The 24274-nt window shown below is 50.6% G+C and overlaps 1 protein-coding gene across 3 annotated transcripts in view; it reads right to left on the reverse strand.

Moving 5' to 3' along the window:
• The window catches only part of LOC147116713 (transcription factor Maf-like), a 446165-nt gene that overhangs the window by 350307 nt on the left and 71584 nt on the right, over positions 1-24274 (reverse strand). The window contains exon 2 of one of the 3 annotated variants that reach the window (XR_015078870.1): positions 1393-1457. The exons of the other annotated variants lie outside the window; for them this stretch is intronic. The gene's annotated coding sequence lies outside the window, so the exon portion shown is untranslated. The remainder of the gene's footprint in view (positions 1-1392; positions 1458-24274) is intronic. 3 annotated transcript variants of the gene reach the window in all.

The following is a 24274-nucleotide window of genomic DNA, read 5'->3' on the forward strand; positions in this document are numbered from 1 at the left end:
TTTCATCTCACCCTATCAGTACATCCTTCTATTTCTTTCTCCATATATATATATGTCTGTGTGTATATACAGGAATCTCTCCCCAACTGCGGGGGATACGTCCCTGAAAACCCCCGTGGTTAGTAAAACCGCGGTTGGCAAATTCACTATAAACACAATAAAAAAGAATATAAAAAGCATATAAATAGCATAAAAATCATGTTTTTTTACCTTATTCCTAAATGAAAAACTGCGGATACGCAAATTTCACGGCCGCGGTTGACAAAAATTGTCGCAGAGTGGAAACCGCGTATACGTGAAATCCGCGTATGGCAAACCCGCGGTTGGGGCGGGATTCCTGTATATATATTGTATATAATATATATCTGCAATGTATCTTGAAAGTACAGTACCATTTCTCTGTAAGAACCTTCTTTTCCTATCAGCAGACCCTATTATAACCATCATCCAGCAGTATTATATTTTTAAAAGCTACACTGTTCTTGTGAGGTGACATGGAGCCAGATGATGAAACTTAGCAGCCAAATAGAAGTGGTGACTGAAAGGTGAAGAAAAATTGGCAGTTGTGATAGAAAACATGAACACAAAAGCTACAGGAAAGTACTTCAAGCCTGTAATACACTCAAGAGGTTCAGACGGTTGTATAAAAATCCTTAAACTTTGCCCTGGTGTGTTAAAGCGCCATCTAAACCACTTGAGTACTTTACAGCCTTGTAACCTATTCTTAACCCATTCTTTGTTCTATGTGTGTCCTGTTAGAATTGTAGCTGAACTGGTTGTGGAGTTCGTCACCTACAGCAGCCTTTGAAGTCTTTAACGGCCTGTACAATAACCAGTATTTTTCTTAAGTAAATCATTTAATATTTTTTCTCTTCCCCTTTCTTGGGTTCCACGTACTACGCGCAATCTGTTCTCACAATAGGAACTGTCTGTTGTCTGATTAATGCCTTGCCCCCTTGAGGGCATGGCTGAAATTGAGAACTTGCCAGATGGGGAATTGATGGGTGTTGACCAGAATCCTATCATTCTGTGGCACAGTGTGCTGTTATTTTGACACACATCAAATCTCTGGCCCTGTTTCTTGCACCAAAAGAAAACAAAAAGCCATGTTGATGGCAGTGGGAGACTGGTGCTGCCCGCCCACTCAAAGAAAAAGAGAGCTTCACGACTTATACGAAAACCAGCATGGTGAACTCCGGGGTGTGTGCGTGTGTGGGGCTTCATTCTGGGCTTTTGCTACGCCAGTGTCTGTTCTGCCACGGGCAAAGTAAAAGGACCAAACTCACACTGGCATACTGAGACCCAGGGTTCGCCACACCTTCCAATTCACCATCGAAGAATTTTGAAGAGCAATGATACGTGAGAGAACTTGTACGAAAATCCGTAGGTTACCTGTACTCGTTGCTGATTGGGTTGTGCCTGGGAAGCCAGTCCCAGGTAATGATCGTCAAAGCTCCCTGTGGACGCACAAAACAGGGAATATTAGCGGCAAAACTGCTGATGTCACACATACCTGTGCTAGGGTTGCCAACTCTGGTTGGACATATTCCTGGAGGCTTCATCACTTGACCTCACCCGCCCTCCAACCGCCCCGCCCGGTCAAACAGCCTTTTCCCCTATCTCCAATATTTTTATAACTAAGAAATGAAAGCGTTCAAATAAATTGTTTCCAAAAAAAACTCATAAGGCCCCTATGATTTTTCTCGTGGGTTTGCTTGCTTGCAGCACTGTCCAGGAGATTAATGTTAAATTCCTGGAGGCTCCAGGGCATTCCTGGAGGGTTGGCAACCCTAACCTGTGCGCACTGCACCAAAATGGGGACTTTAAACTCTAGAATGCTGCTAGACTACAGATTTTTTAATTTGGCAATGTATATTTTAGATCAAACCTCGTGTCGTCCCAATTTAAGTTATGGTAGTTCACAGCCTTCGATTTTTTAAAGTTCTCTCTGGGTTCCTTTAACCTGGTATGCTACGACTTTGAATTTTCATATACTGTAGTAGGTGTATGTTGGTGGTTTCAAACCCTGTGCATTCCTAGATTGGCGTGCCGTGGAGGGGTAGAATATAAATTCATGCCAGTGATTCCACTGCCTGGTCTTATTCAGGCTGCTGCAGGTGAGGTGGGACACAGCATTGAGGCCAGGTACCTCCTTATAGGGAAGGAGGTTAAATCAAGAGAGCAACTTCCTCAGGGGTTTCCTTTGAGACACCTCCTAGTGTTTATCTGAAATCTGGCCTTAACAGAATTGTACCTGGCCTCTTGGTTAGAAATGGTCTTTAATGTTGGAATCTGGGACGTAAAAGAAGGAAGGAGCAACAACCAATATGGGTTTAAAGCTGTTTTAATGTTGATTGACTGTTGTCAGTCAAGGGAGGAGAAGGATCAAGCACAATCCCTGCTCCTGATCTCCGCCCGGTCACCTCCCTGTTGGACAGTGTATACAATGAACATTGGTTGAGGAGGAAAATAACAAGAGAATGCTTTAAAAACTCAGCAGGTCAGGCAACATCCGTGGAGAGAAATTTGAGTTGACGTTTCGGGTTGAAACCCTTCTTCAAAACGGATTAGGTTTGGCTGCGATGACCTCCATGGATGAATGCCTTTCCAACACTCACTTTAGATTTACATATAAAGAATGGTCACCTAATTACTGGGGAGCTTGTATCTCAGCCACCAGTCACCACTTCAGGATAGAAGGCAACATGGAAGAAAACTAGAATCCCCACCACTCACAAAAAATTGAACTCTTTTATTCAGAAAGATGTAAAATGGAGTTCTGCGTGCCACACACAACAACTTGCATTTAACATAGTAAAATGTCCCAAGGCACTTCACAGAAGTGTAAAAGGTTGACACTCAAGCCTGTACCTCTGTGAATAAACCTATATTTAGGTTTAAATGTTCTCTGCAAGGTGCTGTGTTCTATATATAGAATAACACTGGCACTGCGACAAGTAGCCTTTTCTTAACACATGGGCTTGAGTGCCATCAACTGTTCGACTTGGCAAGTCTTGCCCTGCGCTCGATGGAGTGCTTTGTCCAATTGCTTCATTGTTAACACAGATGGTTAAGTTCTGGCTTTTATCTTAGCCTTAAGAGCTACTTTCCCCTATTACCCACCGACTATTGTTTTCTCAAAATCCCCATCGAGTTTCGTTCCCAATATGTTTTCCGGGAATCAGACCGATGCGCAAGTGACTCAGCAGAATGGGAGGAGAAAACTGGGATTTTGTTTGGATGTAACTATAAATTTGACCTGCCCCCCACCCCCCGCCCCCCCCCCCGAAATAAAGCAGGCAAGTAGGAGTCTTAATACATATACAGACTGAGCTTATATGTTTTACTTTACAATTTAAAACATTTCTGCTTTTTGTGTTCCTCGTGTCTAATCTTTTTTCTCCTGTTTGTGTTGGAGGCATGAGAGATAAAAACAAATTGAATAGAAAGTAAACTGATGGTGATATCAGATTACAGCTCAAGTATAGGCTTCAGTTTTTAGGCATAACACCAGATATAAATATAACTACATTGAAAAAAACATCACATGGTTCAAATCAGATAACAAGAATGCTGGTATTTAAATTGTTTTGAGAAACTGTAAATCCATTTGACTTTTGGCACTTTGTAATGCTGAATACCAACTAGCTTTGTTCACGTCATGGCTGGACTTAAACGAGTTAATTTTGATTGGTCACCTAATGCTTGACTTTCAGTAGAAATTGATCTTGTTTCAGTTGGCCAACCATGCATAAAAGAAACTGGATTGAGGGTCTACGTGAAGTTGATCTGACCTAAATGTTATGTCTGACATTTGGTGATAGGTACTCGATTGCCTTGGCCTGAGCACATGGAGTTTGATAGTGCTGTGATCATTGTATTGTGTATAGGTATTCGATTGCTTGTGCCTGGAAGTGTGTGTGTGTGGCAGCCATATTAAAAGCAGCATGAACTGAACTCACTGACGGTCTCTGGATTATCTTTGCAAACGCAATATTTGGCGACAAGGATGGCTGAAATCTCTCTTCCACCACCTCCTCCCTTCCTTGCACTACCCGGTGAGCCCCTGATCCCATGGGTTCACTGGTTACAGTCCTTTGAAACCTACCTCATTGCTCTTGGACTAGAAACTGTGAGTACGGCTCGGAAAAAGGCACTGTTATCCCATTGCTTGGGAGCGGAGGGCCAGCGTGTTCTTGGGACATTGTGCACAGCAGACTCAATTCAAACATATGATGAGGCTGTGGCTCTGTTAAGCACACACTTCTCTGCCCCACAAAGTGCCCTCCTGCGGCGATTCATTTTTAGACAGCGTCACCAACTCCTCGGCGAGTCAGTGCATCAATACGTGGCTAATTTGAGGGGGTTAGCTAGCTCGTGCAAGTTCGGTGCATTACAAGACGAGATGGTGCGTGATCAACTAATAGAGCACACAAACAACGTGAGAGTGCGTGAAAGACTGTTACTCGAGTCCGACGATCTGTCGTTGTCACAGGCAGTCAACATTGCCTTTCAAGTGGAGTCTGCAGCCGAATGTGCAGCGAAACTAGCACACACACCCAGTGACGGCGCCCTCGGCCCCGACAGCTCTGACACGGTAATGCTCGCGCGATGGCAGCAACGCGCGCTACCGCGGCAACAGTGTGGAAACTGCGGATCTCGTTCACATGCTACCAGTGTGCAGAATTGCCCCGCGCGCGGCCAAGCCTGTCGCAATTGTGGAAAACAAAATCACTTTGCCAAGGTCTGCCACTCTGCCCCTATTGCTACAGATGAACACTCTCAGTCCTCAAGCAGTTGGCCGACAATTCACAACGTGAGCTCTGGGCCAGTAGTGGCTTTCAAATCATGCACAATTAACCTGAATGATGTGTGCATCCCGTTGTTGTTGGATACCGGTGCCAGCGTCTCACTGCTGAATGTGGACACATTCAAATGCTTTTTCAGCTCCCTGCCACTCTCTGCGCCCTCCACTACCCTTTGCGGGTATGGTAATTCAAAAATTGGACTAGTGGGCTCAGTCAACCTCACAGTATGCTATGGAACAAAAGTTTTGCCAGATTTTTGTTTTCATGTGGCACGCCAAGGAGCTAACCTGATGGGACTGGATCTTTTCACTGACCTGGGTTTTTCTCTCTTGGACACCGGCGGGTCTGCGATTCTGCACGTCGCCTCACCGTGGCGCCAAACATGGCCAGCACTCTTCGAGGGTCTGGGCTGCCTGACTGCCTTCACCCACCAGCCCATGGTTGACTCCACCGTTACCCCTGTCATTCAGCCACTGCGCCGCATCCCGCTTGCTCTCCGTGACGGGGTCACAGCTGAACTAAAGCAGCTACTGGAAGCTGGCATCATCGAACCAGTTGATACCTCCCCATGGGTCTCCAACCTGGTGGTCGCAACGAAAAAGTCAGGTGGCCTACACATCTGTGTTGATCTTCGAGCAGTGAATAAGGCCGTAATCCCTGACAAGTATCCACTGCTCACGTCAGAGGAACTCACAGCGCAGTTCTATGGTTCCATCCTGTTCTCGAAACTGGACCTTCGACAGGGCTATCTACAGGTTCCCCTCCACCCCAGCAGCAGGGACCTCACTGCTTTTGTGACACATGCTGGCAACTTTCGGTACACCAGGATGCCATTTGGACTTAGCTCTGCACCCAGCTGCTTCCAAAAGGTGATGGCCTCTGTGCTCGCGGGCATTCCTGGGGTGGCCAACTACCTGGATGACATCGTCGTGCATGGGCCCTCGACCTCCACTCACGACGAACGCCTTCACAGAGTTTTCACAGCTCTAGCAAAACACAAGCTCACACTGAATGGCGAAAAGTGTGTCTTTGCTGTTTCAGAGATCGAATTTGTGGGGTTTCGGTTGTCGGCTGACGGTATATCCCCACTCCAGTCAAACGTGGATGCCATTCACAGCATCCCAGAACCCAGCTCTGCAGCACAGGTTGCCTCCTTCCTTGGCATGACTGGGTACTACCTGAAGTTTTTGCCCCAGTACTCAGCCACCACAGCCCCACTGTGCCAGCTCCTGCGAAAGGATGAGCCCTGGGTGTGGTCATAAGCTTGTACGGAAGCTGTTCGCCTCCTCAAATCGCAGCTCACGTCGCCTCGTTGGCTCACTTTGACGTCGCCAGCCCCACCCTCGTCACCTGCGACGCGTCCGCTGCAGCTGTGGGGGCGGTGTTATCGCAGATACAGAATGGAGTGGAGAAACCAATCGCCTTTGCCTCCCGAGCCCTTAGCCCCACCGAACAGAAGTACTCAGTAGGCGAGCGTGAGGCGCTGGCGTGCGTCTGGGCATGTGAGCGGTGGCACCTGTACACGTATGGCCGTGCCTTCACCCTGCGAACCGATCACCAGGCTCTCACTGCCCTGCTGTCGACATCCGGCACGAGCCACAGACCACTGCGTCTACACCGCTGGTCTGACCGCCTCCGCCAATACAATTTCAGTCTCCAGTTCACACCAGGACGTGACAATGTTGTTGCAGATCTGCTCTCCCGCACTGTCTCTGCCCCAGCCCCACTCGTCGGGTCTGAACAAGTGGAACAGGATATCGTCCAGATGCTGCACACGCCTCTCCAAACCACAGTCTCTCTCCAGGAGCTCAAAGAGGCCTCTGAACAGGATCCGGCCCTCTCCCAGCTGTGCACCTTCATCAGAGATGGCTGGCCTCGCAAGGTGCCTGAGGAACTGTCTGCCTACTCCAGAGTTAAAGAGGAGCTCGCCTGCTGGAATGACTCCTGTGTTGCACATGGGCTCTGCACTGTGGTCCCAAGTGCCCTTCGTGCGCGTGTTTTATCCATGGCGCATGAGGGCCACTTGGGCATAGTGAAGCTCAAACAACGATGCCGAGACCTAGTGTGGTGGCCGGGTATCGACAGGGAAATCGAGGCCCTGGTCAAGGACTGTGCAGCCTGCCTTGTAAGTGGCAAGACTGGCCACCAAGCTCCCCCACCCCTGCAACCCCTTGCCTGGCCCTCTCAGCCCTGGGAGCACCTGCAGCTGGACGTCTGCGGGGAGATCCATGGTGTTCCCCACCATCAACGGTTCCTAGTGGTGACCTATGACCTGCACTCAAAATGGCCAGAGGTCACTGCCGTGGGCTCCGTCACCTCTCGGGTCATCATTGATATCCTTGAGTCCCTCTTCTCCCGCTGGGGGCATCCAAAGGCCATCACCACAGACAATGGCCCCCAAATGGTCTCTTCGGAACTCTCCTCTTACCTTGAGAGCAACGGCATCTGTCACATTCGCACAGCGTACTACCACCCCGAGTCAAATCGGGGGGTGGAGCGTTTTAACCAGACACTGAAAAATGGCCTCAGAGCACACCTATCCCAGGGGTGTGCATTTGACAAGGCCCTCCTCTACACACTGCTGCGCTACAGAGCCTCCCAGCATTCCACTACAGGGGTCTCACCCGCATCCCTCATGCTAGGCCGTGAGCTCATGCTGCCCCTTCGCAGGCTCCGCCCCTCGCTAGCTCAGAGCCCTGCTCCACCGGCTCAAGCCACAGTCGCTAGACAGCAGGAGAAGATGAAACTCCGCTTCGACCAGTCGAAGAGGGCCAAGGCGCCCAACATCTCAGTCTCCGATTGGGTCAGAGTCCGCAGGCCTCACCGCAATAATAAGATGGCGTCATTCTGGTCCTCCCCTCTCCAAATCAGCCGCCAACTTGGACCAGCCACTTTCTGCCTCACTGACGGCTCTCGGTGGCATGCCAGCCGCCTTCGGAAGGTGCCAGCACCCCCTGATGCGGGATTATACGGACCTAACCCCCAAGCCTTACCCCCAGAGTGGCGGAATGCACATGTGGCTCAGCCAGCCAACCCTCAAGCAGATGTTGTGCCTCAGCCTGCTCCTCACCAGTCCCCACTTCGGCCTGCTCTTCACCAGTCCGCACCTCGGCCTGTTCGTACACGTTCTCGCCCTGGCCACCTACAGGACTTTGTCACTACATTTCATGTTTGAAATTCTGTGAGGGGGGAGGAAATGTTATGTCTGACATTTGGTGATAGGTACTCGATTGCCTTGGCCTGAGCACATGGAGTTGATAGTGCTGTGATCATTGTATTGTGTATAGTTATTCGATTGCTTGTGCCTGGAAGTGTGTTGTAGTGTATGTAACCGTCTACCTTTAAGAGAACTATTGTATGTAACCGTCCACCTTTAAGAGAACTATTTTAGGGGTTGCACTACTTTATTTTGGCTTCTGTATACTGTAATACCGGTAGTGACCACACCGGTATATAAGTGCTGGGTAAGGATTTATTGGGCAGATTCGCCCTGACCTTCGAATAGTAAAGTCCTGTTAAAAGTTACTTTTGTAGTCTGTGTATTAATTCACTACACAACCCACAGACTTTACAGTGGCGACGAGTTCGATCGTACCCTGCGGCAACAATACTTCTGAAACAGTTAACGAGCGTCGAGAAGATGCAACCGCCCTCGTCGTTTTGCTGAGAGAAAACTCGAGTCTGCAGAGCAAGAAGGAAGGAAGACTTCAAACACGAAGCCTTCCATCAGCAACAGGCACTGATTGTCCCTTCTGCCACGGTGGGGAGTGAGCTGATCAGTACGAGAAGCAAGTCGGCCACGGTGACTGTGAGTAAAGGGAAAATAGAAAAAAAAAATAAACGGAGGATAAGGGCAGTGAACTCGACCACGGTCGAGGGGGAAAGGAGCCGGACAGAAGTCGGGCCCAGAGGCGCTGAGACGGGGCAGCGTGGAGCACAGAAGCCACGGTACAAGCAGGCTGGGGAGCATTGTGAGACGGCTAGACCGCGACGGCGAAAAAGGCCGGACAACTACCGCGACCACGAGGCGCTGCGACCGGGATCGTAAGGCGCGGGAAGATATAAAAATAAATAAGCCACGGAGAACTCAGCCGCAGCCGGGGAGGAAAGCACCGGACTGCGAGAAGCTGGGAGGCGCGATTGGGGTGAAAAAGGCCGGACAGTGATCGAGGCCACGAGGCGCTGCGACCGGGATCGTAAGGCGCGGGAAGATAAAAATAAATAAATCGCGGAGAACTCAGCCGCAGCTGGGGAGGGAAACACGGACTGTGAGAGGGCTGGGAGGCGCGATTGGGAGCCCGAGAGAGAGCGAGCGAGAGCCGCGCAAGCGGGAGAGACAGAGCCCGAGAAAGAGCGAGCGAGAGCCGCGCGAGCGGGAGAGACAGAGCCCGAGAGAGAGACCGAGCGAGGTTCCGGCCAGCGGCTTGCAGCAGCTGCCGTGATAGACCAGGAGCTGGATCTGTCCGATGCCAACTGGTTGTCCCCAGCGCCGGTTGCCCCTGCCGAAAAGAAGAAGGGGGGGGGGTAACAAGGAACGCGATCGGCTTTTCTAGCGCGCGCTTCAGAATAAACTGAAGCCGGCGCATAGACTGCAAACCCTGTAAACCAGCGGTCGGCGCCCGAGGGCAAAGCTTACCCTCCCACCAGAAGAAGACAAGCGCGGGAAACCGCCATTTTCGGAGGCGGGGAAGAAGACAAGCGCGGGAAACCGCCATTTTTGGAAAAAAAAAAGAGAAAAAGTTAAAAAGTTAAAGAGAAATTCTGTTGTTCGCAGAAAGATAGTGAGAGATAGTGAAGATGTCTAAGCATGGTAACATCAACAACTTCGATGCCGAGGTGGAAGATTGGGCCACGTACGTAGAACGTATCGAGATATATTGTGAGGCCAATAAAATAGAAGATGATGATAAAGCTATAACCTTGCTAAACGTGATGGGGGCGAAGACATACGGCCTATTGAAGCATCTTCTATCACCAGCTAAACCGGCGGATCAGACTTTCGCTAATATTGTTGCTGTCCTGAAGGATCATTGAACCCCACACCGTTGATGTTGGCGGAACGATTCAAATTTTATGCGAGAACGCAACGGAAAGAGGAAAGCAACGCGGAATACTTGGTCGAACTGCGTAGATTAGCGAAATACTGCCAGTTTGGAGGAAATCTGACAGAGGCATTGCGAGACAAGTTCATGTGCGGGTTGTCGAAGGAAGGAACGCAAAAGCGACTGCTCGAAGAGAACGACCTTACACTTGATAGGGCTGTCCTTATTGCAGCATCACACGAAGCCGCAGCGAAAGGAACTGCAGAAATGCAGCTAAAGGCAGCGGTACTCAGTGTGGATCAAATTACTTCGGGTACAACGAAATGTTATCGTTGTGGGAAGACAACACATGACCAGAACCAATGCTGGTTTAAAAACCAGGAATGTCGAAAATGTGGCAAACTGGGTCACATCGCTAAAGTATGCCGGTCAGGGAAGAAGACCAACAACCAAAAAAAGCCATCACAGGAAAAGTACAACAAAGTACACAAGGTGACTGAGAAGAGTTCAGACGAACAGAATTCGGATTCAGACCCAAACGGCCAGGAACTGGGTAGTCTGAGAATTCACAATGTGAGTAAGGAAGCTGACCTACAAACTATCTGGGTCATGCTAAAAATAGCCGGAGTCCAAGTGAAAATGGAATTGGACACTGGATCAGCCCTATCAGTCATAAATCGAAGGGATTACAACCGGCTATTCTCACATATACCCTTGAGAGATACCAAGTTCGTATTGCAGACATACACGGGGCATAAAGTATACCCCATGGGAAAGATAAGAGTCAAGGTGAGAGACAGGGGCAAAGAACACCCAGGAATGGACTTATATGTACTACCTGAGGGAGGACCACCACTTCTAGGACGGGAGTGGATCAAGAAAATAGATATGGAATGGCATTACCTAAAAGCAATAACGAGTGAGGACTCGGGGCAGACAATCAGCTCAGACTCTGAAACGGATGACGATAAGACCAGCCCAAGTATGAAAGACAAGTCTAAAATGGACTTGCTGACTAAGGTTGGTAGAACGAATGCGTACATAAAGGCTTATGCTCCAGAGAAGAACAAAGTTTCAGAACAGAATTCCTCTGAACAACAACAACATAGTTGGACAGAGAATTCTGAGTCTGTTCAAGTTACAGACATATATATTACTGAGGAACATCGAGCTCGAACGCAAACTTATTTCAGATTACGACAGCAATTAGAACAATTGAGTTGCCGTCTCGAGCAAGAGATGAAAGCAATGAAAAAGTTCTATGATACCGAATGGGAGAATCTGGGAAGACAACAGAAGCAGCTGAGGGAGAAAAGGGAGCAGGAGCACACAAACCGTCTGCACGAGGAGGCCAAACGAATCAAAGCTGATTCGGCTGCTGAAGGTGCGTGCTCTAATCTGGTGGAACAAGATGTGCCGCAACTGAAGGCGCTTGTTAGCAGGTTGCAGGCAGAAAAGGCGGAATTGGTCGACATGACTTCCGAGCTCCCACTGAAGTTGGGTGCAGCATCACCGGACGATTCAATTGTGGAAATTCGAATGGTGGGGGCTGCGGATGATGGCGATGTAGAAACAGCAAAGGAGCCCCAGGACAAGGTTATAAACAGCCCTGCAGCTAATGGGAAAGGGATGATGGCAGAAGAGTCAACAGTCAGCCAACTCCTTCATATGCTGAGGGATAAGACTCTACAATGGAAAAAACATAAACACGAGCCTCAATCGTCAAAGGGAAGGGGTTCGGAGCTCTCAAAAGTTATTGGAAGAGCTGAGGTGGCAACACAGACTGAGAAGACTGCAGCAGAACAGCCTTTGGATGCCGAAAGTACGCTGACGCACGTCAAGGTAGAACAACAGAATGCTGAAACAGCTACTTCAGTAGAGGGATTGAATAGGCCGATCAATCAATCTCTGAATGAAGTTGAAGTATTGAAATCACAAATGAGGTCATTAGTAAAAGACTTGCAGGAAGCCCAGAAAAAGCGGGATGAATCTGAACGCATGATGAAGTCTCTTCAGGACAGATGTCGGGATGTGGAACAAAAGCCGGCTAACGTCCAGCTGGGTAAGGAGGAAATAGAAGACCCTCTCGCTGGCCTACCTCAGGACGACACCGAATATTACCAGGACCTGTTGAGTGACACTGAATATTACGAGGACCTGGTCTGCCCAGCTTGTGCTGAAAACTCCCAAAGTGCAGAAATCAGGATGAATCACTTAAAGTCTAAGGAACATAGGGAGATGGTGGCGTTACAGCTGGCAGCTGACAAGGGAGCCCAGAGAGTCTCCAAGAAGCAGAAAAGGAAAAGATGAAACAGAAGATGATAACCATCTGAACCATTATCACCTCTACCAGATCACACACGTGGTCCCTCAGAACGGAGCCAAATCAGTTGGGAAGTAGGGGAACTTCCCAAGGCAATCCAATTGTTTTTTTTTTAAAGTCAGCAATGCTGGTTCAGAAGTTACAGAGTTCAAGCTGTTAAGTTAGGGAAGGACTATTGGACGAGTCACTTCCGCAACGTGAACCGACTACACCACCGGGAACTGCTACACCACGGAGGCGTTGTCCGGACTGAGTCAAGAAGCGCAGGAGACGCCTCCACCGAGACTGAATCTGTGAACTGTTTTCCGCAGAGACTGAATCTGTGAACTGTTTTCCACAGAGACTATGGGCTAGATTTTCAGTATAGGCAGTATTGGGGCGCTAACCTTAGCGCCCGCCCGAAGTTAGCGCCCGCCCCAAAGTAGCGCCCCGTTGCCGGGAATTCAGTGGCTTCGCCCTAAGAGGTTGGTGGAGCGCTAAAAGAAGCGTTCCACTACTATTTTTAGGCGCTAAGCCGGCGGTCCAGAGGGATAGCGCCCAGGCGGGGCGCAGCGCGGGTGCGGTCATTTTTGGACTGACAGCAGACCCCGTGGCGCCGACCAGCTCTTAAAGGGGGAAGGGACGAATTGGTCTGCTGCCACGCCCTGCACACTGCAGCCTTGCAAAGAGGCCTCAACACTGCTGCTCAGCCCCAGGGAGTCATGGCAACGCCAGAGAAGGCCCGTCAGCGTGCCCTGCGCTTCTCAGAGGGTGATCTGGACATAATGGTCACAGCTCTGGAGGTGAGGCGCAAGATCTTGTTCCCAGAGAGTGGGAGGAATCCAACCCACCACGACTACACCAAAGCCTGGAAGCAGATCGCCCAGAGGGTGACGTTCACCGGCGATGCCCCCAGGACCCACAAACAATGTCGTAAAAAATACAACGACCTGACCAGGATTGTCAAGGTGAGTAGCCTTTCCAGTCTCCTCCTCATTCTTGCATGTACACCTGACATGATGGGCAAAGGGAGCTTAAAGTCCTATTGGCCAGCCCTCAGCCAGCAGCATTGGGACAGTCATGAGCATCAAATGGCCATTCGGCACTCTACACTTTGGCCAAGCTATTCCACCATGGGAGGCTGTGCACACTACATCAGGGCTTCACTCTGGCCAAGCTATTCCACCATGGGAGGCTGTGCACACTACATCAGGGCTTCACTCTGGCCAAGCTATTCCACCATGGGAGGCTGTGCACACTACATCAGGGCTTCACTCTGGCCAAGCTATTCCACCATGGGAGGCTGTGCACACTACATCAGGGCTTCACTCTGGCCAAGCTATTCCACCATGGGAGGCAGTGCACACTACATCAGGGCTTCACTCTGGCCAAGCTATTCCACCATGGGAGGCAGTGCACACTACATCAGGGCTACACTGCGCACTTACAGCCCGTCCTTTCTCTTGCAGGCTAAAGTAGCCTTTAATCACCAGGCCCGTGCCAGGGGTGGCCGCGCCAAGCTGCAGAAGCTCACTCGGCTGGAGAAGCGCGTGTGTGTGCTCATGGGAGCCCGTGTGATCGTCCCCACAGCGTGCGGAGTATCCGACCCTCCACTGCCCGGCAATGGTAAGGACCTCGCCTTTTGGCCCTCTCGCGTCGCACTGGCCCATCCGAGCTACCTCCTTTGCCACTGTCCCACCAATGCGCTGAATGCCACCAGTCCTAACTCCCTCGCTGACGCCGTCTCCTCACTCTGAAGCTACTCTTGTGCATTCCTGCTTTCAGCTGGTGACGACCAGGACCCTGAAGCTGCCAGTGACAGCACCTCCGAGCAGGAGGAGGAGGAGGAGCAAGCCGGACCATCGGGGGAACAGTCACGTCCCGCAGGAGAGGAGGAAATGCTTGACACCTCCTCACTGGACGAGTGCCTGGAGGAACTGTCGCAGGGCAATGCAGCTTCTGGGACCAGTGGCGTCCAGCCACCCAGGAGCCGTGCGCGTGGCCCGTGGCCTTCCCCCCAAAAGGGGGAAGGATCAGAGGGGAGTGCTGCTGATCGGCACACTCGCCGCCACCAACGTGGCAAGGGTCCCTTAGTTCGGCCCCCTCCTCCCCAGCGGGAGAGTCGCGACTCCAGTCCGGACACCTTCACCTCGGAGGAGGTGCGGAAGCTGGATAAGATGGCCGAGGATTCGGACCGGCGCCACACGGAGCTCATGAGCGTGGTGGGGCGCATGCCTGAGGCCATCGAGTCGCTGGCGACCAGTGTGCGCGAGTTCGGGGCAGCAACTGCCGCGAGTGGCCGCATGCTGACTGATGCCGTCAAGACCCTGGCGGATGTGATGCGCGCGCACACCAGGACAACAGGGGCACTCACTGCTGCCACACGCGCTGTCTCAGGCAGGCATCGCCAGGGCAGCCGCCGCGCTGGAGCATCCCAGCAAGCCGCCCCTCGGCTGATTGTTGCGGATCCTGCAGTGCGGGCCCGGCCGAGTGCCACCGCGCCACAGCACCAGCCAGCGCATCCCAGACGCCAGCTGGCCCACATTGCGCCATCCGTCGCCGCCATTCCCCCACTGGGGCGTCAAGGGCAAGCGGCTGCAGCTGATGGTGGCCAGGCTCAGGTGCGCCACTCAGCAGACGGCCCCTCGAGGCCCAAACGCCGTGTAGGCCGCCCCCCAGCGGCATCTGGCGGAAGGGCATCTGAGCCTCAGGCACCTTCCCCCAGCCTCGCAGCAGCCACTGGGCAGAGCTTGCGAAGGAGCAGCAGGCCGGGCAGGGGAGGCAAAAGGCTGGGCAAGGTCTCGCCCTCGCGGGCCACTCAGTAGAGGGTGTGGCCAGCTTTCCTTTCATATGGCGGTGGCCATCTTTATTTTGCCCATGGTTGTGTTGTTGGAGGGCTTATTTTTTGCGTTAGGCCGACGTTGAGGCCCGGTTTGAAGAAAGGTGGAGTGACTCCTCCCCAGTTTGTGGGAGTGAGTCGTTTGTTGGGCTTTTTGTGGAGCCCGTTTATTGTTTTTGGGGATTCATGTGGGAAGGGCTTTTCATTTTTGTGTAACAAAAAATTATCTTTATTCATGCAGTCTCCATGGTTGTTCTTCTTAGTGTTTGTTGGCTTCGCCGGCTGAGGGCTTGCGGAGCGGCTGCATTCATCTTCCCTCATGGCCCCTGGCCATTCCCTGACAGGGGGCTTAGAAGTACCGTGTAATAAGGTGGCGTCGTGCGGCCCTTGGCCCTGGTCGCTCCCTCCTGGGAACGTACTCCTGCTCCTCCTCCTCATGCTCCTCCTGCTCCTCCTCCTGAGGTGCTGGTCCAACGTCAGGTGGCAGTGCCTGAGTCCTGCGGATAGCCAGGTTGTGTAGCATGCAGCAAACCACCACAAATTGGGAGACCCGGTCCGGCGAATACTGGAGAGCTCCTCCGGAGTGATCAAAGCAGCGGAACCGCTGCTTGAGGACCCCAATAGTTAGCTCGATGATGTTGCGGGTGGTTTGATGGCTCTCGTTGTAGGCCTCTTCAGCAGCGGTCCTGGGCGCGCGGAGCGGGGTCATGAGCCAGGTGCACAAAGGACAGCCTTTGTCCCCGAGTAGCCATCCTCTTGGGGGAGGCTGTGCCTGGAACATGTCATGCACAGTACTCTGCCGCAGGATAAAGGCATCGTGGCTGCTGCCTGGGAAGCTGGCATTGACTGCCATGATGCGCTGCTTGTGGTCACAGACCAGCTGCACATTCAGAGAATGGTAGCCCTTCCTGTTGCGATACTGCTCGCCATGCTCCAGAGGGGCCCGCAAAGCCACATGCGTACAGTCAGTGGCGCCCTGCACCAAGGGGAATTCCCCGAGTCTGGAAAATCCCAATGCGCGCTGATGCTGGCTCTCCAGGGCCATGGGGAAGGAGATGAATTGGCTTCTCCTTCTGAACAGTGCTTCGGTCACCTGGCGGATGCAGCGATGCGCGCCGTACTGGGAGATGTTTGCTATGTCCCCAGCAGCGTATTGGAAGGAGCCGGTGGCATAGAAGTTCAATGCCACCGTCACCTTCACTTCCACCGACAGAGACATCCTGCACCTGAGCTTTGGCCGCAGATCTCGGCGAAGCAGGTGGCAGATCTCTGCAATCACCTCCTTTCGGAATCGGAGCCTTTTAACACATCGCGCGGCACTCATGTTTAGGTAGGAGCGCTGCTGGCGGTATAGCCTGACTGGGTAAGGCCTACGTGGCCGATGCCTGTAGCCCCCTCTGCCTCTAGCCAGGGCTGCCCCTCTCACAATGCGTCTGCGAGCCCTACGGACATGGAGCTGCAGCTCCGCGTTGGCACCCCATGCAACCCCCATCAAATCCTGGCAAACACTCAAATTTCCAAAAGGCCACTTGCAGCGCTCTGGCCTGAGTCCAAAAATACCTGAGCTCTTGCTGCTTGAAACCAGTTAGCTATCCTCCTTGTTGTGTCTCCAGAAATGCGTTGCACAAGAGTGTTTTCTGAAAAAAGGCTGGCCTTTATACTGCAGAGCACGTCCCCTTTAATTTGCGCCCCCCGGGGCCCGCGCTGGTTGTGTTGCGTTCCTTTTTCCAAACGCTCCGGCCGCCAGCCGCACAATGGGGCGGTCCGACTGAAGTTTGGAATCGGGGCGCACAAAGGGCGTTGCACGAGGATGTGACGTCATTTTCTGCGCGCGGATCCGGGCGGGCGCTAAACTTTGCGCCGGCGCTAACGGGCAACTTAATTTGGGGCGGGGCGCAAACTGCGCTGCGCACGGGCGCTACACGCATAGCGCCCGAAAATCACTTCTCTTAAGGCGCTAACTGCTGGCGCTATCAACTGAAAATCTAGCCCTATATCTGTAAACTGTTTTACATGAAGTTGAATACATGTATGTTTAATGGGGAATAAGTATGTTGTAAGCTAAAAAGGGAGGATTGTAGTGTATGTAACCGTCTACCTTTAAGAGAACTATTGTATGTAACCGTCCACCTTTAAGAGAACTATTTTAGGGGTTGCACTACTTTATTTTGGCTTCTGTATACTGTAATACCGGTAGTGACCACACCGGTATATAAGTGCTGGGTAAGGATTTATTGGGCAGATTCGCCCTGACCTTCGAATAGTAAAGTCCTGTTAAAAGTTACTTTTGTAGTCTGTGTATTAATTCACTACACAACCCACAGACTTTACATGTGTGTGTGTGGCAGCCATATTAAAAGCAGCATGAACTGAACTCACTGACGGTCTCTGGATTATCTTTGCAAACGCAATACTAAAATGGTCAGATGGACGATGCAACAAGGTGCAGTGAAATGGACTGAACATCTGTGAGATATGGGTGCAGTCAGAGCCTATGGGACTTTTATGCAGGAACAGAGGCTGAAAACCCCTGTGGAAGGGTGCAGTGAAAAGGTCTGAGTAGTTTACTTCATCTGAAGTTGGTATGGAATAGAGTGCAATGAAATAAACTGAGAGTTTATGGGTGGTCAATCTCAGATAGGCGATTGTCTTCAGTCTCTGTCACAAACTCAATACCCTTGTCATCGATTCTATCCCCCTCTGTCTCAGGTTGAAGCCAACTGTTGGTGACCTCGATGTCCTATTTGACCATGAGCTGAGGATCCGACTACAGGCTCTCTCCATTAACAGGCTGGCTACTCCCACCCCCATAACATTACCCATCTCCGCCCCTGCCTCAGTTAGTGAAATCATCATCTGTGCCTCTGAAACTTCCAGACTCGAATATTCCAAACGCCTTCCTAGCTGGCCTCCCATTATCCACCCTCCGTAAACTTCAGTTCTTCCAAAACTCTGCTGCCCGCATCCTAGACCACACCGTCCAACTCAACCATCGCTGCCCTCGCTGACCTACATTGGCTCCCTGTCCCCCAACGCTGCCAATTTAGAATTATCATCCTTGTGCTCAAATCTCTTCATGATGTTGCCCCTCCCTGGCTCTGTAACCTCTTCTAGCCCTACAACCCTCTGAGAGCTCTGCGTTCCTCCAACTCTGGCCTCGTGTGCATTGCCCACTTCTTATGCCGCAACATTGGTGGCTGTGCCTTCAGCTGTTTAGGGGGAAAAATTGGGTGGTGCCACTTTTGGGGCACGAACGGCACCGGGGCACTCATTTTAGCGCCCCAAAAAAGTTAGCCGGAAATTCATTGGTAGCGCCTCAAGCAGGAGGTGGAGTGCTACTGCAAGCACTTCGCCTCCTTCTTGGGGAGCTACAACTGAAGATCGTGGCGCTATGTGCACAGAGTGCCGCGTCATTGCAGCCCTCCTCCCCTGATTAAAGGGGAGGGGCCTAGCACTGTGAGCACCGGGGCCCCGCTGGACCACCGGGGAGCGGGGTGCCGTGAAAACAGCCCGGCACTCAAGAGGAGCACCGGGCTGAGCGATCACGGGCGGCACCCTGAGAAACAAAGGGGAAGGGGCCAGCTGCTGGCAGTTGGCCAAAAAATAATGGCCGCCCGACACCTGTCCCTTTTACTAGCGCCACCGCTGCAAAAATGCCCCCCTGACCCTGTCAGACATACCGTCCGGCGATAGTCAGAGGGCGCAAACGCGGAGCTGCGCACAGTAATGACGTCATCACCGACGGCGCAGCGCCGCGCGGGGTGCTACCGGCTACCGCCGCCGCTAACTGCCCGCTGAATTTCACGAGGGAATTTGCGCCCCGTCTGGGGGCGCTAACGAGAGGCACAAATCAACCCAGTTTTTCCCCCTTAGTCCCTAAACTCTGGTATTCCCTCAAACCTCTCCCCTCCACTATCTCATTCGTCTTCTTTAAGACACTCCTTAAATCCTGCTTCTTTGACCACGTTTTTTCGTCACCTGTCCTAATAGCTCCTTCTTTGGATCAGTATCCATTTTATGTCTGAATGTGCTTTAATGAGGCACCTTGGGATGGTTTTCTACATTAAAGGCGCTATATAAATGCAAGTTGTAGCTGTTGTTCTACTGAAATGGAGGAGAGCCTATGAAAAGTTGACTTCTGAAAGAAGACAGATTGGGGAGATATTTGACTTGGGTGGTGATGTTCAATGGGCAGTAGTGCATGGGCTGCCTATTAAAAGCCCTGCTTGATATTCAGTTATATTGAAGTCAATGGAACTCAATATCGGTTGGGGAGCATAAAAAGAAAGAAAAAACTAGCGCCTTTCATGACCTCAGGGCATCCCAAAACACTTTATAGCCAATGAACTACTTTTTGAAGTGTAGTCACTGTTGTAATGTAGGAAACTCGGCAGACAAATTGTGCACAGCAAGCTCCCACAAACAGCAACATGATAATGACCAGATAATCTGTTTTGTGATGTTGATTGAGGGATAAATATTGGCCAGGACACCGGGTATAACTCCCCTGCTCTTCTTCAAATAGTGCCATGGGATCTTTTACATCCATCTGGGAGGGCAGGCGGGGCCTCGATTTAAGGTTTCAACTGAAAGACGGCACCTCCGACAGTGCAGCACTCCCTCAGTACAGCGCTGAAGTGTCAGCTTGGATTACGCGCTCAAGTCTCTGGAGTGAGACTGTAACCCAGCTCCTTCTGCCTCAGAGGCGAGAGTGCTGCCCACTGAGCCATGGCTGACATGGCCTGTTCTATAGTACAGTCTTCTCTTAGGCAATCCCTCGGAACCGAGGATGACTTGCTTCCACACTAAAAATGAGTTCTCAGTTGACTGATGAGTCCAATGTGGGACCTACAGTCTCTGTCACAGGTTGGGCAGAGGGTGGTTGAAGGGGCGGGTGGGTGGGGTGCTTGGGTTGATGTGCGCTCCTTCCGCTGTTTGCACTAACCAAACCCAGTAACTCAGCTCAGTAACAGTAACCAAACTCAGACCACATTCTCAGGTCTGGATGTGCTTCCTGAAGCAACAGAGAGCTCTCGCTAATTATTAGTGCCGCAGGACAGCATTTGCAGGCGGTTTAGTTGATCGCATGTTGCATACTTCCTGCAACTACACTCACTCAGCCTAATGCTGAAGTCACTGTCAGCCAATCGTGGCTACTTCATTTTGATTGATGGAATAGGTAAAGGACACGACATTGAAGAATCATTTACAGTACCCAGATACTGCCTTGAGACTGCTAATGGAACACATGGCTGAACAGGAAAGTTACCTCAATCCTTTAAGAGGCATTGCCCAGGGGAGGAGGTGTTAGTAGCATTAATACTGCTTTCATTCTGCATATACTCTAAATGCAGGTCAAGAGCTATCTTGTGTTACTCCTGAATAAAATACCTGGAGATTTTTGGCAATTCTAAAGTATTGGATCCGTGGTTCAGTGGATATGCTATTATTAAATAATCACACGGATGCTGTACATTAACAAATAACAGGTCTTTACTGGAGGAGGGTAGTCTCCAGACTGGGGATACAGAGGCATGCGCAAAGCTTATATAACGGTGTGGTCACTGCCGGTACTACAGTATACAGGAGCTGTAAAAGTAGTTCTGACTTAAAGGCACATACACTACAATTCCTCCCCTTTTAGATTAGTAGTACCCCTAATATTCAAATAACAATTAACATTTCAACATGTACATTAAACAACAAAAGTCCATTTATAGATTCAGTCTTTGGGGCGGCTTCCTGACCCTTTCGGGATAGCGCCTTTCCGAAGGTTCTTGTTCTTGGTGCAGAGGCGATTCTGACCCCTTTTCATCGGGTAGTTCATCGGGTTCCACTGCTACTAGGTCTGAAGTAGATGCTACCGGTATGTCGGGTTCATCCCCAGGTACTCGAGGCATGGGGTTGACACGTTCCTGTGACGCTAAGATCTGATCGACGTGGCGTCTCACAATGTTCTCCACAACATCCACTGTGTACATTAATGGCCCCTGCCTTGTACATATCGTTCCGGGTTGCCATTTCTCTGTTCGATAGTCACGGGCCAAAACTGGTTGCCCTACATTGAAGCTCCTTGTCGGCTTCTCATTGATGTGCTGGAATTGTTTGTCCTCAACATTTCTTCGCACATTTGGTCTGAGCAAGTCTAGACGAGATCTCAACCTTCGGTTAAAGAACATCATGGCCGGGGTCTGGTTGGTAACTGCATGTGTCGCGTTTCGGTAGGCTAATAAAAAATTGTCCATCTTATGCTGTAGTGGAATTTCATCGTCGCACATGGCCTTGATCGCCTTCTCAAAGGTTTGTACGAACCTCTCAGCCAATCCATTTGTGGCTGGATGATACGGGGCGGATGTGTAATGCCTTACCCCATTCTTTCTCAAAAATTTATGGAACTCGTCGGACACAAACTGTGGTCCACTGTCAGAGCAAACCTGCTCTGGCAAACCGTTTCTGGCAAATATGGTCCGTAGGACTGCAATCGTTTTCTCTGTAGTGGTTGAAGACATTTTTATCACCTCAGGCCACTTTGAATGAGCATCCACTGCTATTAAGAACATTGAGTCCATGAATGGACCAGCGAAATCATTATGCACCCATTGCCATGGAGAGGAGGGCCACTCCCATGGGTGTAGAGGGGCATGTGGTGGTGCATTTTGGACCTTCTGGCATCCTAAGCAGCTCTTAGTTAGGTCTTCGATTTGTTGATCGATTCCCGGCCACCACACATAAGCCCTAGCAAGGCTTTTCATTTTCATTCCCCCCAGATGACCTTCATGTAGCTCATTTAGCACTCTCTCCCTTAACTTGGGTGGAATCACCACTCTGGATCCACACATCACTGTCCCCTGGCATACTGACAAAGCTGTTCTCTTCTGGATGAGAATGCTGGCAACAGTGAGTCGCCATGTGTTGGCCATCCCCTCACCGTCAATTCATATACCCTCGACAGCGTCGGATCATTGCGGGTCTCCTTCTCTATATCCGTGTTTGTTACTGGCAATCGTTCAATTATTGACGAATAAAATACCTCGATAGGGTCCACTGCTGGTGCTTCCTCCACAGTAGGCAGTGGCAGGCGCGATAGCCCATCAGCGTTCCCATGCTGTTTCGTGCCTTTATATTCTATTTCATATTGATCCGCCCCTAGAAACAGGGACCATCTTTGTAACCGCTGTGCAGTCATCACTGGAACGCCCTTCTTAGGATTAAAGATGGAGACAAGTGGTTGGTGGTCAGTCAGCAAGGTGAACTTCTGCCCATGCAGATAGTGGTTGAATTTTTTTACTCCCCATACTAGGCTGAGGGCCTCCCTGTCAATCTGGGCAGAGTTGCGCTCGGCTGAGGTTAGTGACCGAGACGCAAAGGCTACTGGCCTCTCCAACCCGTCTGGGAATTTGTGCGACAGCACCGCTCCAATACCATAGGGTGATGCATCACATGCCAAACGAAATGGTAGTGCTGGGTTGAAATGGGCCAACACCTCTTTTGATGTGATCAATTCTTTACACTTCTGGAAAGCTCGTCTATGTTCGTCATCCCACTTCCATGGTACCCCTGTTTGCAGTAGGTTGTTCAGCAGGTGTAATACCGTAGACAAATTTGCTAAGAACTTGTGGTAGTAGTTTACCAGCCCGAGGAACGACCTCAGTTGTGACACATTTTCTGGTGCTGGAGCCTTGACTACTGCCTCAATCTTGTCAGGGGACTTATGTAACCCCTCTTCATCGATGACGTGGCCACAATACGAGATCTGTTTCTGGAAAAACTCGCACTTGTGGCAATTAGCTCATAGCCCATACTCCTTTAATCTGGTGAGCACCTTCTCCAAGTTGGCGAGGTGATCACCGTCATTTTCGCCCGTGACCAAGATGTCGTCCAAATAACACTGGGTCCCTGGAATCCCTTGCAGGACCTGATCCATCGCCCTTTGCCAGATAGCCGGAGCCGAGGCTACTCCAAACACCAGCCGGTTGTATTGATAGAGACCTTTATGAGTGTTGATCATAAGGTAATGTTTCGAAGCTTCTTCTACCTCCATTTGCAAGTACGCCTGGGCTAGATCAATTTTGGTGAAGCGTTTACCTCCAGATAGCGAGGCGAAAATATCCTCAATTCGTGGAAGCGGATACTGCACCGTGTGAAGGACTGGGTTCACTGTCACCTTAAAATCCCCACAGATGCGGACCTTCTTTGGTTCCCCAGGCGTATTACTCAACGACCTCTTCATTAAAGGAATGATGGGTGTAGCCCACTCGCTCCAGTCCACTTTGGACAGTACTCCTGAATGTTCCAACCCTTCCAGCTCTGCTTCAACAGCAGGTCTGATCGCATAAGGCACTGGTCTGGCCTTCAGAAACTTTGGGCTTGCATTTTCCTCTATTTTAATCATTGCTCTTATTCCTTTTAGTGTTCCTAGTCCCTCCTGGAACACTTCTTTTGCGTCAGTTAGCATTTTTGACAGTCGTCCAGGTGTGACGTCGTCATCCTTTTTGGCCTCAACCTTCAGTGCCTGTATGGAATGCCAATCTAATTGTATCTTCCGGATCCATTCACATCCTAGCAGTGGTGGTCCTCCATCTGGCAATACATATATATCCATTTTAGGTATTTCCTGGCCTTTATATGTCACTTTCACCCTTATTTTTCCATTGGGGTAGACTTTTTGCCCCGTGTACGTCTTCAAGACAATCTCTGTAGCTTTCAAGGGTATGTGTGAAAATAGCCGCTTGTAGTCTCTTTGATTTATGACTGTTAGAGCTGACCCTGTGTCCAATTCCATTTTCACTTGTACTCCGTCTATCTTGAGTGTAACCCAGATAGTCTGGTGATCCTTCATTTCGGTTACCTTATGTAGTTTCAGACAACCCAACGCCTTGCTTCCGGAGTCTGTGTCACTTTTCTGTTCATCTGAACCACTGTCCATCACCTGGTGTACCTTTTTGTACTTCTCCTGTGGAGATTTCTTACTGTTGGTTTTCTTCCCAGACCTGCAGACTCTTGCTATGTGTTCTGCTTTCCCACACTGTCTGCACACTTGGTCCTTGAACCAACAATCTTTCTGGTCATGTGTTGTTCTGCCGCAGCGATAGCACTTCCCTGTTCCATAGGACATTTCATTGGTGCCATATTCTTGCGGTCTCCGTTGTATCTCTGCAGCGCCCCTTGCGGCTGCTTCGTGTGATACTGCCATACTGAAAGCTTTGTCCAGCGTAAGGTCCTTTTCTGATAGAAGCCATTTCTGTGTCCCTTCACTTTGTAGCCCACACACAAACTTGTCCCT

This window comes from Somniosus microcephalus, chromosome 6 (assembly GCF_052327205.1).
Source record: "Somniosus microcephalus isolate GS21.2 chromosome 6, FLI_Smic_1.0, whole genome shotgun sequence".
Taxonomy (NCBI): domain Eukaryota; kingdom Metazoa; phylum Chordata; class Chondrichthyes; order Squaliformes; family Somniosidae; genus Somniosus; species Somniosus microcephalus.